General features: G+C 47.9%; 1 long non-coding RNA gene across 1 annotated transcript; it reads left to right on the top strand.

The window, feature by feature from the left end:
* Positions 1–259: 259 nt before the first annotated feature.
* Positions 260–5,684, top strand: LOC135184730 (uncharacterized). Its single transcript, XR_010306147.1, has 3 exons — positions 260–569; positions 3,537–3,708; positions 5,567–5,684. It is a non-coding gene; the product is annotated as an uncharacterized LOC135184730 (long non-coding RNA).
* The last annotated feature ends 7,253 nt before the right edge of the window (positions 5,685–12,937 follow it).

Here is a 12,937-nt window from a genome sequence, read left to right as displayed (position 1 = left end):
AAGGACATAGTAAGATCACCTGGAAGCCTTCTCCTCTCCAGATTGTGCCCAGTTCTGAAGCCCCTGGCACAAAAAAACTTCATCTTCCTCCTCAGCAAAGACTAATAATAACTTACAGTAGTAATGAAGAGCCCAAGGAGCAGACCTTCACCATCACCACCCCTGATGGAGTCCCAAACTGATGACTTCTTCATCTTCCTCCTCCTCCTCAGCAAAGAATAATAACTTGGTAATAAAGAGCCCAAGGAGCAGACCTTCACCATCACCACCCCGATGGAGTCCCAAACTGATAACTTCTTCATCTTCCTCCTCCTCCTCAGCAAAGAATAATAACTTGGTAATAAAGAGCCCAAGGAGCAGACCTTCACCATCACCACCCCTGATGGAGTCCCAAACTGATGACTTCTTCATCTTCCTCCTCCTCCTCAGCAAAGAATAATAACTTAGTAATAAAGAGCCCAAGGAGCAGACCTTCACCATCACCACCCCTGATGGAGCCGATGCCAAGTGCAGCTGTCTGAGGCTTGGTTCTGTGTGTGAGAGGTTCCTTACAGCAGCAATTTGGGAAGGTAATGATCACTCTGCCCCCTCTCAGCCATCCCTAGAGGTTGGGTTGTTTTTTTTTTCTCTGCCTCTCCTTATAATTATCTTCTTTAATGCTTTAATGCTTCCACTGGTGTTATTTGGGCTGATTTGGGCTGATGTCTGCTTTTACATTACGACAAAGAATCTGCTGCAGCTTGGAAGTGTGGAAATGCAAACCTCTTCCCCCCACCCCCCAGAAAAAACCCTCCCAGTGTCAAGTTCTCCAGGGACAAAAAAACCACCAAAGCAAGAGGAGATGACAAACAGGATGGGAACGGATTCAAACAGCTGCCCTGCGGCGCGGGGGGCAGGGGTGGGTCTGCCAGCAATGGGTGTCCCCTGCCTGCTCCTCCTGAGCACTTGGAGGGCTGCAAAGGAACCAGCTGCAGAGGGCACACAAGGGATAGGGTCCGAAGCAGAGCCAGAGCAGCACAGAGCCGCAGAGCAGGAGAGTAATGAGGGTAATGATGATGGCAATGCTAATAATAATACCAATAATAATAATAATAATGATGTTAACGACAACAACAACAACAACAACAATAATAATAATAATAATAATAATAATAATAATAATAATAATAATAAAATGTTAATGACAACAATAATAATTTAATAATAAGAAGAATAGAAATATGATAATGACAATAAGAGTGATTGCAATAATAATATAATATTAGTATTGTAATTAAGATAATGATGATAATGTCAATAATAATAATTTAATATTAAGAAGAATAGAAATATGATAATGATGACAGCAACTGTGATACTGTGATAATATTGGTATTGTAATGATGATAATCGTGATAATGATTATAATGATGATAATAGTAATAGTAATGAATATTAAGGAAAATATATGATAATTATGATAAAATAATAATTATAACAATAATAATATATTAATATTGTAATTATTATAACAATGATGATAATAATAATAGCAACAATGATAATGGTTATTATTATTATTATTGATATTATTATTATATATTAGGAAGATATAAATATGATAATGATACTAATAATAATGGCAATAATAATATAACATTGGTATTGTCATGATGATAATGATGCTAATAGTAATTAACATTAAGAAGAATATAAATATGATAATGGTGATAATAATAATATATTAGTAGTGTAATGATGATAATGATGATAATACTACTGATGATGATAATAATAATAATAATTTAATATTCAGAATAATATTAATATTATAATGATGATAATAATAGAACAATAGCAATAGAACAAGGGGACACAGTCTCAAGTTGTGCCAGGGTAGGTATAGGCTGGATATTAGGAAGAAGTTCTTCCCAGAGAGAGTGATTGGCATTGGAATGGGCTGCCCAGGGAGGTGGTGGAGGCACCGTCCCTGGGGGTCTTCAAGAAAAGCCTGGATGAGGCACTTAGTGCCATGGTCTAGTTGACTGGATAGGGCTGGGTGATAGGTTGGACTGGATGATCTTGGAGGTCTCTTCCAACCTGGTTGATTCTATGATTTTATGATTCTAATTATAGCAATAATAATATATTTATTTAGGTTATTTAGTTTCTTTTATTTCTTTTTATTTAATTAACTGATTAATTAAATTTCACATTTTATTTATTTAGTTAGTTTATTTACATTATTTTAATTCTTTTTATGTAATTAATTAACTGATTAATCAGGTTTCCCATTCTATTTTCTTGGATTATTTATTTCATTTAGATTATTTTTAATTTAATTAATTAAGCACTTCTTTTTTTTTTTTTTTTTGCATTTTATGTATGTATTTAATTAGAGTATTGATTTTGTTTTAAATTTGAAATGAATGAATGAATTAATTGGTTTTCACATTTTATGTATTTATTTCTGTTCCAGATCTTACTTTAATTGTTTTTATGCGATTATTTATTTAGGTCATTCATTTATTTCCCTGTATTTCAGTCATTTTTATTTAATTCATTAACTAATCAATTAATTTTCAGATTTTTATCTGTTGAAATCATTCCTTCACTTGAGTGATTTAACTCACTGAATTTATTTTGCAATTCAATCTGATTTGAATTTAGTTTCAATTCAGTTTCAGTTATTTTAGTTCGTGTAGTTAATTAATTGATTACTAAATGAATTGCTTTGAAGTTATTCTCAAGAACAGGACTCTGGGGACAGCTGAGGTCTTTGGGGCCTTTTGGGCCTCAGCAGAACTCAACTTTCAGCATCCTAGAATCAAGCAGGTTGGCAGAGAGCTCCAAGCTCAGCCAGCCCAACCTAGCACCCAGCCCTGGCCAATCAACCAGACCATGGCACTAAGTGCCTCATCCTGTCTTAGCATCATAGAATGAAGCAGGTTGGAAGTGACCTCCAAGCTCAGCCAGCCCAACCTAGCACCCAACCCAGTCCAATCAATCAGACCATAGAATCAAGCAGGTTGGAAGTGACTTCCAAGCTCAGCCAGTCCAACCTAGCACCCAGCCCTGGCCAATCAACATTTCCTTCTTTTCTTTCACTCTTCTTCTTTTCCTTTAAATCAGGATTCTAGAGAACAGGACTCCGAGGTCTTTTAGCCCTTTTGGGCCTCAGCAGAGCTCACTTTTCCTTCCTTCCTTTCATTCTTTTAATTTACATCAGGATGCTAGGGGAGAAAAATGAAATCTGGTCCTCAGCAAACCTGATTTTTCTCTTCCTTTCTTTCATCCTGCTGAATTAAACCAAGACTCTAGACCAAAAATGGGATTTGGGCAACAGCAGAGCTCACTTTTCTCTTCCTTTCTTTCATCCTGCTGAATTAAACCCAGATTCTAGATAAAAAATGGGATTTGGGCCACAGCAGAGCTCACTTTTCTCTTCCTTTCTTTCATTCTGCTGAATTGAACCAAGATCCTAGGCCAAAAGTGGGATTTGGGGCACAGCAAAATTGCCTTTTGCCTTTCTTCTTTTCTTTCACTTGTTTGCTTAGTTGGTGTCTACCCCAGGACTGCAGGGAGCAGCAGCGCTGGGCTGCAGCGGAGCTCGCCCCGAGGAGGAGAAGAGGCTCTGCTTGGCTTCCTCCTGCGCCTGCCGGGAGCTGTGCGAGTGAGAGGGGCAGAGAGGGAGCAGTGCTCGCTGCACGCAGCTTGGGCCGTCGGAAGGTGAAGCAGTTCTTACTGCGTGCAACTCTGCTGCTTTGCTCTTCTACTTCTTTTTTATCTCTCTCTTTTTTTTTCCCCTTCTTTTTTATTCCTTTTTTTTCCCTTTTATTTTTTCCTTCTTATTTTTCTTCTTTTTCCCCCCCTTTTTTGTTTATCTTTTTTCATCTTTTTCTATTTTTTCTTTTTTTTTCTTATTTTTCCTCCTTACCACCCCCTTTTTTCCTTTCTCTTCTCTGTTTTTCTTCTTCTTTTTTCCTTTCCTTTTTTCTTTTTTCTTCCTTTTTTCCTTCCTTTATCCTTTTTAATTTTTCTTCCTTTTTTCCTTTTTTTTTCTTTCTCCCCTTCTTCTTCTTTCTATCCCTTTTCTCTTTCTTATTTTTTCTTTCTTTTCTTCTTTTTTCTTCTTTCTTCTTTTTTTTTAATTCTGTCTTCCTTTTTTTCCTTTTTTTCTTCTTATTTTTCTTTTTAACTTTTCCCCTTTACTTTTCTTCCTTTCCCCGCCATATTTTTCCTTCTTTTTTTCTTTCTTTTCTTCTTTTTCTGCTTATTTTTTCCCTTTTTTTCTTCCTATTTTTCTCCCTTCTCCTCTTTTTTCCTCATATTTTTCCTTCTCTTATTTTCTCTTCTTCTTCTCCTCCTCCTCTTTTTTATCTCCTTTTTTTCCTTCTTCTCATATTTTTTTCTTTTCCTCCTCCTCTTTTTTATCTCCTTTTTTTCCTTCTTCTCATATTTTTTCTTTTCCTCCTCCTCTTTTTACCTTTATTCCTTCTTCTTTTCTTCTTTTCCTTCTCCTCTTTTTTCTCCCTTCTTTTCCTTTTCCCCCTTCTCCTTCTCCTTCTCCTTCTCCTTCTCCTTCTCCTTCTCCTTCTCCTTCTCCTTCTCCTTCTCCTTCTCCTTCTCCTTCTCCTTCTCCTTCTCCTTCTCCTTCTCCTTCTCCTTCTCCTTCTCCTTCTCCTCCTCTTTTTGCCTTCTCCCCTCCTTTTTTCCCCCCTTCTTTTTTCCTTGTTGTTGTTTTTAATTTGCCTTGATGGCAGCTGACAGCTCAGCCTCGCAGCGCCGCAGCCCTGTCCGTCGGGGGCAGTGAAATGTGTGAGAAAGCAATACCCTGAAAATTCTCATATGCATATGAAAAATCATGCAATGAAAAGGGGCCGGGGGGGGATTAGGACAAGATAAATTTATCCTGAGCTTTACACATTCCATTGACAAATTTGCTGTTTTGGCGTTGTTGCCTCCGACCTCCTGGTTACCGAGGGGATGACATTAAACTGGGGAGAAAATGGCTTATTATGTGCGATAAATCCAAACAAAGATGACGCACTTTTTACCCCACCAAGTCCACCTAAGGAATGGGGAGGAAATGTCAAGCATCTCAAAAGCAGCCTGCCGTAAATTCTGACGCCGGCGACCGCTAACGAATTTCAGCCGCCGGAGAAAGGTCTCTTTGTTCGGGCTCAGCTGACGCTCAGCCTGCCGAGTATCGGGAGGCTTCGGGGGGTCACGGAAAAAAGAGCCACGGCGGAAAGAAAGGGGAGGGAAGTGTGGATGTGACAAAACTCAGGCACTAGAGGGCTGAGAGCTGGCACCGGAGGCTCCTCCGCCTTGGCTCGGGGCGGTCGGTGCGTGGGAAGTTGGCACTCGGGCGGCAGAGGAGGCGCCGGAGCTGCGTCCGTCTCCTGCTCGCTCGCAGGAGGTTCGGACCAACAAAGTCCATCTCCTCCTGCTTGCTCTGAGGACGTTCGAACCAACAAAATCTGTCTCCTGCTTGCTCTCAGAATGTCCAGAACACCAAAATCCATCTCCTGCTCACTCAAAGAGAATCTATTGCACTGAAATCCATCTCCTTCTGCTCACTCAGGGGAAGATTCACTCCACCAAAATCCATCTCCTTCTGCTCACTCAGGGAAGATCCAGAACACCAAAATCCATCTCCTTCTACTCACTTACAGAAGGTTCAGCACACCAAAATCCATCTCCTTCTGCTCACTCAGAGAGGGTTCAGCACACCAAAATCCATCTCCTGCTCACTCAAAGAGAATTCAATCCACCAAAATCCATCTCATTCTGCTCACTCAGAGAAGGTTCAAACCACCAAAATCCATCTCTTGCTTACTCAGAGATGGTTTAGAATACCAAAATCCATCTCCTGCTCACACAGAGAAAGTGCAAAACACCAAAGTCCATCTCCTTATGCTCAGAGGAGGTTCAGCACATCAAAGTCTACCTCTCTCTGCTCACTCAGAGAAGGTTCAACACACCAAAATCCATCTCCTCCTGCTCAACCAGAGAAGGTTCAGCACACCAAACCCCATCTCCTCCTGCTCAACCAGAGAAAGTTCAAACCACCCAAACCCATCCCCTTCCAGTCTCTCTTGCTCATCCCCACTCCCCCCACTATGTCCCCTGCCTCTGAGGCAGGACCTGCTTGGTACTGATTTGATTTTTGCCTTGGATTCAGGCTAGGTTTTAGGAGAGAGGAAAGACTGAGGGGGAGGGGAAGAAGTGGGGTGGGGGTGGAGAAGGGGAGTGCGACCCTCCCCCAGCAAAGCTCCTGTCCTGCTGATGTTACATAATTGATGAACAAATGATCCCACGTCGCGTCCCCTGCTTCGGGGCAGGAGGTGGCAGGAGGAGGAAGTGCTGTCAAGTGTCTGAAAGAGAAAAGGAGGCAGAGGAGCAGCACTGAGACCCCCCACCCGCTGTGGCGAATCAGCTATTTCACAGTGCTGCTTACACCACCCAGAGCCGGGCAGGGGCTGACCCCTTGGGCTGCCAGACCCACGGGAAGGGCAGAAATGACAGCAGACGAGAAGCTGAGGCGGTCAGAAGGAGCGAGGAGGAGTCGCTCGGAGCCTCCTTGCTCCTTTCTTGCTGCCACACGAGTCACAGATTGTGCTCGGGCTGGAGGAGAGCCCCAAAGAGCATCTTGCCCCAACCCCCCCTGCAAGCAGCAGGGACAGCTCCGACTGGAGCAGGCTGCCCAAGGGCCACGCTGGGTCTGAGCTTGAATGTCCCCAGGCATGGGGCCTCGACCCCCTCCCTGGGCAGCCTGTGCCAGTGTCTCACCACCCTCCTGCTGCACAACTCCCTCCTGGCGTCCAACCCAGCTCTGCCTTGCTCCACTTCCAAGCCATTTCCCTCGTCCCAGCACTCCAAGCCCTTCTCAAAAGTCCCTCCCTAGACTCCCCGTAGGTCCCCCTCAGATATTGGAATGCAGCTCTGAGCTCTGCCTGCAGCCTTCTCCTCCCCATGCTGCCCACCCCCAGCTCCCTCAGCCTGTGCCCAGGGCAGAGCTGCTCCAGCCCCTGCTCCCCTTGGTGGCCTCCCCTGGCCCCTCTCCAGCAGCTCCATGGCCTTGCTGTGCTGAGGGCCCACAGCTGGCCCCAGCCCTGCAGCTGAGCTGTGCCCAGGGCAGAGCAGAGGGGCAGGGTCCCCTCTCTGCAGCTCTGCCCACGCTGCTCTGCCTGCAGCCCAGGCTGCCCTTGGCCCTCTGTGCTGCCAGTGCCCACTGCTGGCTCCTGCCCAGCCTCTGCCCCAGCACCCCCAAGTCCTGCTCTGCAGGGCTGCTCTCAGGCTGCTCTCAGTCTCACAGGAGGGCTGCCCTGCCCCAGCCTTGCACTCTACCTTACTGGACTTCATCAGCTTCTCCTCAGCCTCCTCTGCAGCCTGCCCAGGTGGGATGGATCTGGATGGGGGCCCAGGTCCCACCCTGCTCCCATACACCCAGCACTGCCAGCTGCCACGCAGGAGAGCTGATGGGGACCTCCTCACCCCCTCAGCAATGACCCTTGCAGGTGTTTTGGGGCAGGGCAGCAGCATGACCTCACAGGTGCCTTCTGCAGCCCTTGGAAGTGGCTTTGGTGAGGTTACCTTGGGGCAGGGCAGCAGCATGACCTCACAGATGCCCTCTGCAGCCCTGGGAGGCTGTTCTGGCAAGGGGCAGCAGCATGCCAAGGCATAGCTGGTGTGCAGTGCTCCAGACCTTGCAGCTCACACAGAGCATGGAGAGAGACTGCTTTAAATTTACAGCTTCCAGTGCAAAATTCCTCCTGCTGAGCTGTGTGTTTTGAGGAGGAGCAAAAAAGGCAAGGAAAACCTAATCCCAGCAAGAAGGATGCCAAACTTCTCCTCCCTTGCTCATCCCTGCCTCAGTTCAAGGGTTGAGACCTCCGCCTGCAGTACTGCCTCCAGTCCTGATGCCTCCAGCACAAGCAGGGCATGGAACTGCTGGAGCAGGTCCAGAGGAGGCACCAAGGTGATGCAAGGGCTGCAGAACCGTGGGGACAGGCTGAGGGAGTTTGGGGTTGTTCATCCTGGAGGGGAGAAGGCTCCAGGGAGAGCTTGGAGCAGCCTGCCAGTGCCTGAAGGGGCTGCAGGAGAGCTGGGGAGGGACTTTGGGCAAGGGCTGGGAGGGACAGGAGGAGGAACAAAGGGTCTGAGCTGGGTGAGGGCAGATGAGGGAGGCAGTCTTGAGAGTGAGGGTGGGGAGAGCCTGGCACAGGTTGCCCAGGGAGGCTGTGGATGTGCCCTCCCTGGAGGTGTTCAAGGGCAGATTGGATGAGGCCTTGAGCAGCCTGTGCTGGTGGGAGGTGTCCCTGCCCATGGCAGGGGTTGGCACTGGATGATCTCTGGGCTCTCTTCCTGCCCAACCCATTCTAGGATCTTGAGTGTCCCTCCCAACACAAACCATTTGATGATGCAATGGTCCTGAAGATCTCTTCCAACCCAACTCATCCTTTGATCTTGAAGGTCCCTCTCAACCCATTCAATGATCTTGCAGGTCCCTCACAACTTATTCTATACTGGGAAGGTCTCATCCAACCTATTTGATGATCTTGAACATCTCACCCACCCAACCCATTCAATGCTCTTGCAGGTCCCTCTCAACCTATTCAGTAACCTTGAAAGTCCCACCCAACCCATTCAATGATCTTTAAGGTCCCTCCCAACCCATTCTATGCTCTTAAAGGTCTCATCCAACCCATTCAAAACTCTTGCAGGTCCTTCCCAACCCATTGCAGCCTAAGGGTTCATCTGGCTCTACCTCACCAAAATAAACCCCAACCCCTCTTTGCCATCCACTTCTTTTCCTTCTCTCCCTCCTTTTCCTTTCCTTTTCCAACACATCAGAGTGAAAGGGAAAAAAAAATTGCTTTCTAGCCCCCCCCTCCTCCCCTGCCTGAGCAGTTCAATGCTTTAGGAGAGGGCCCTCAAAAGCAGATCTGCCTCCAACCCCCACCCATTTGATTTTTTGGGATTTTTTTGTTTTGTTGGATTTTTTTTGGTTGGTTTTTGTTGGTTTTATTCTTCTATAAATGGCTTTCAGATGAAAGAATTTATTTATGCAATTAACAGCAACATGCAATTTCTAATAATTAGGCTGATAATAGTGAGCCACACAAAGTACTTTGCAGAATTGCCTCCTGAACTGCAGCCATTCTGTAGGGAACCACTGGAAATGAGGCTATAAAATTACCACCAAATGGACTGCATTAACAACAATTTTCTGCCTTTTGTTCTCCCCTCCCCCTCCCCCTCCCCACCAAATCCGGAGTGATGGAGGGGAAGGGTTGGAGTCGTCTTGGGTTGTGCAGGGAAAGGCTGCAGGTCAGAGCATCAGAGGAACAGAGGAGCAGAGGATCAGAGAATCATCAGTGGATCACAGGATCAGAGAAACAGAGGATCAGTGGATCAGGGAATCAGAGGAACAGAGTATCACAGACTCAGAGGATCAGTGGATCAGAGAAACAGAGGATCAGAGAATCAGAGGATCAATGAATCAAGGAAACAGAGGAACAGAGGATCAGAGGTCAGATAATCAGAGAAAAAGAATCAGAGGATCAGAGGATCACAGAATCAGAGGATCACAGAATCAGAGGATCAATGGATCAGAGAAACAGAGGAACAGAGGTCAGAGAATCAGAGAAAAAGAATCAGAGGATCACAGAATCAGAGGATCAATGGATCAGAGAATCAGAGGATCAGAGAAACAGAAGATCATAGAATCAGAGGATCAGAGGATCACACAACCAGAGGATCAGAGGATCATAAGATCAGAGGATCACAGAATCAGAGGATCAGAGAAACAGGATCAGAGGACTGGAGGATGAGAGAATCCCAGAATGGGTTGGGCTGGAAGGGACCTTCAGCTGTCATCCAGCCCAGCCCCCCCGCCCTGCACTCAGCAGGGACATCCTCCACTAGAGCAGCTTGCCCACAGCCCTGCCCAGCCTCACGCTCACCATCTCCAGCCGTGCAGCCTCAACCACCTCCCTGGGCAGCCTGCTGCAGGGTTCCAGCAGCCTCCTGCTGCACAACTTGTTCCTCACAGCCACTCTCAAGCTGCTCTGCTCTGGTTTGCAGCCATTGGCCTCCTCCTGTCCCTGCAGCCCTTTGCACTCAGTCTCCCTGCAGTCTTCTTGCAGCCCCTTCAGGCACTGGCAGCAGCTCTGAGGTCTCCCCAGAGCCTCCCCTGGCAGAGTTTCAGGTCAGTTCCTCTCCTCCTATCACCTGAGCCTAAGGAGCAGAGCCCAACCCTCACCTGACTGCAGCCTGCACTCAGGGAGCTGCAGAGAGCAATGAGCTCTGCCCTCATCCTCCTCTGCCTCACACTGCACTCCTCCAGCTCCCTCAGGCTGTCCTCATGGCAGAGGTCTAATGGCCACTGTGGTCTTAGGGTGATGGTTGGACTGGATGAGCTTAGAAGTCATGGGCATGGCACTTTGGGCATGGTTTGATGCAGGGTGGTCTTAGGTTGATGTTTGGGCTCTACTGTGTGCAGTCCTGCAGCCCCCAGCACAAGCAGGACACGGAAGTGTTGGAGCCAGTCCAGAGGAGGCTGAGAGGGCTGCAGCAGCTCTGCTCTGAGCACAGGCTGAGAGGTCCCTTCTAACCCAACCCACTCTATGCTACTATGATCTCGAAGGTCCATTCCAAGCCAACCCATTTTATGCTTCTCTGACCTCTGAGGTCCCTTCCAAGCCAACCCATTCCATGCTTTTATGACCCTTAGGGTCCCTTCCAACCCATTCCACGTTCAATGATTGGTCAAATCATTCCAGAGACTGTCTTCAGGACTGAGCCCTTTGTGGTGCCTTTGGATCCACAGTCAGAGCCATCCTCTGCTAGCAGATTTCCCCCCACGTGCTGAGGTGAGAGCTGTGAATCAAAGGCAGAAATCTGTCCCTTTCTGCTCCTGCTTTGTTTATGACTCCCTGGGTTGGGTTGAGTGGGAAAAAAAGGCAGTGAATCATCTGCTAAGTGCAATTGCTCCCTCCTTCAGCTCATCTCCCAAGTCACAAAATTCGTTAGAGGGCTTTGCTCTTTATCTTCTGCCACAGCTGCTTTTGTTTATGCCTGCGAATGTCACTGCCTGCCTCCCTGCCTGGCACCTTTGGGCCTGGCAGGGGAAGGGGAGAGGGGAGGGGAGAGGAGGGGAAGAGAGGAAGGGGAGAGGAGAAGAGTAGAAAGGGAGAATAGAGGAAGAGGGGAAGGGGAGAGAGGGAAAGAGGGGAAGAGAGGAAGGGGAGAATTGGGGAAGAAAAGAAGAGGAGAAGAGAGGAAGAGGGGAAGGGGAGAAAAGGGGAGGAGGGAAAGGGGATAAGAGGGGAAGAGGAGAAGAGCGGAAGAAAGGAAGGGGAGAAGAGGGAAGAGGGGAAGAAAGGAAGGGGAGAAGAGGGAAGAGAGGAAGAAAGGAAGGGGAGAAGAGGGGAAGAGAAGAAGGGGAGAAGAGAGGAAGAGAAGGAGAGGGAAGAGGGAAAGAGAGGAAGAAAGGAAGTTAGGAAGAGGGAAGAGGTAAGAGGGGAAGAGAGAAAGAGGGGAAGGGAGAAGAGGGGAAGAGAAGAAGGGGAGAAGAGAGGAAGAGGGATCAGGACAAGGGCAATGGTTCATAATGAGAGCAGAGCAGGTGGAGAGTGGCTGTGAGGAACAAGTTGTGCAGCAGGAGGCTGCTGGAACCCTGCAGCAGGTTGCCCAGGGAGGTGTTTGAGGCCCCATGGCTGGAGATGTTGAAGGTGAGGCTGGGCAGGGCTGTGAGCAGCCTGCTCTAGTGGAGGATGTTCCTGCTGATGAGCTCTGGAGCTGCCTTCCAGCCTAGACCTTGCTCTGATTCTCTGATTCTGTCCTCTCTCTTCTGGTAAATGTCTTTATCCTCTTTTTTTTCTTCATAGGAAAATAATTTTGTGAGGGGTGTTTCCCCTCCCCCCCCCCTTTCTTTTTCTTTAATTCCTCCCAAAATGAAGCTGCCACAACGTAAAGTGGGAGGGGAAGGGGAGACAAACCAAAAAGGTAGTGGGTGCAGCATGACAGCTTGCCAGCACCCATGGTCTAGAGGAGAAATGAAGGCTGAAAAAGCTCTCAGTTATCCACCTTGGCACTCAGGGAAGAAATGAAATTGTAGAGATAGGCAGAGCTCAGAGCAGCAGATCTGAGTCCCTTCAGAAGTGGAGCAGGGATGGATCAGATAGAAGGGAAATGGGTTTATATTACCATATTCCCCCCCCCCAATCCCTGTTGCTCAGATAACCCAACCCCCTCTTGCAATCCCCACCCTCAGATAACCTGCAGCTCTCTCCTCCTCTCCCTTCCAAGGCTCTTCTGTATCTAGCAAATTCCCCTGGGGGCTTCCTGTTGTGGTGGAAAGAAAACAGGGAGGGAGAGGAATAAAAGGTAAAGGAGATGCTGAGCTTGAAATGGGGGAGGCAGAGAGAACGATCTGGGGTGGAGCAGAGGCTGCAGCTGGGGCAGAGCAGGGCAGGGAAGCTGCCCAGAGGGCTGGAGAAGCTTCAGGTGGGGCTGTGCCTAGGCTAGAGCCACACTGAGGCAGTTCCGAGCAGGCTTCTCCTCAGATCTCTCATCCAGGCTTGACACTCACTGCCTGCCCTCCCTTCTCACTCCACACCAGAGACCTTGCCTTTTCCCTTCCCACTGGTGCTGTGCCCCAGGGGTCAGTGCTGGGCACAGTCCTGGTCAGAATCTTTATTGATGATCTGGAGCAGGGCATTGAGTCCAGCAGCAGTGAGTCTGCAGCTGGCACCAAGCTAGGAGCAGCTGTGGAGCTGTGGGAGGGGAGCAGAGCCCTGCAGAGGGACCTGGCCAGGCTGCATGGGTGGGCAGAGGCCAAGGGGATGAGACTGGACAAGGCCAAGGGCAGGTTCTGCACTTTGGCCACAACAACCCCAAGCAGCACTGCAGGCTGGGGCCAGAGTGGCTGAGAGCAGGCAGGCAGAGA

The sequence above is a fragment of the Pogoniulus pusillus genome, chromosome 21 (genome assembly GCF_015220805.1).
Source record: "Pogoniulus pusillus isolate bPogPus1 chromosome 21, bPogPus1.pri, whole genome shotgun sequence".
In the NCBI taxonomy this organism is placed as follows: domain Eukaryota; kingdom Metazoa; phylum Chordata; class Aves; order Piciformes; family Lybiidae; genus Pogoniulus; species Pogoniulus pusillus.
This window is presented reverse-complemented; position numbering and strand designations above follow the sequence as displayed.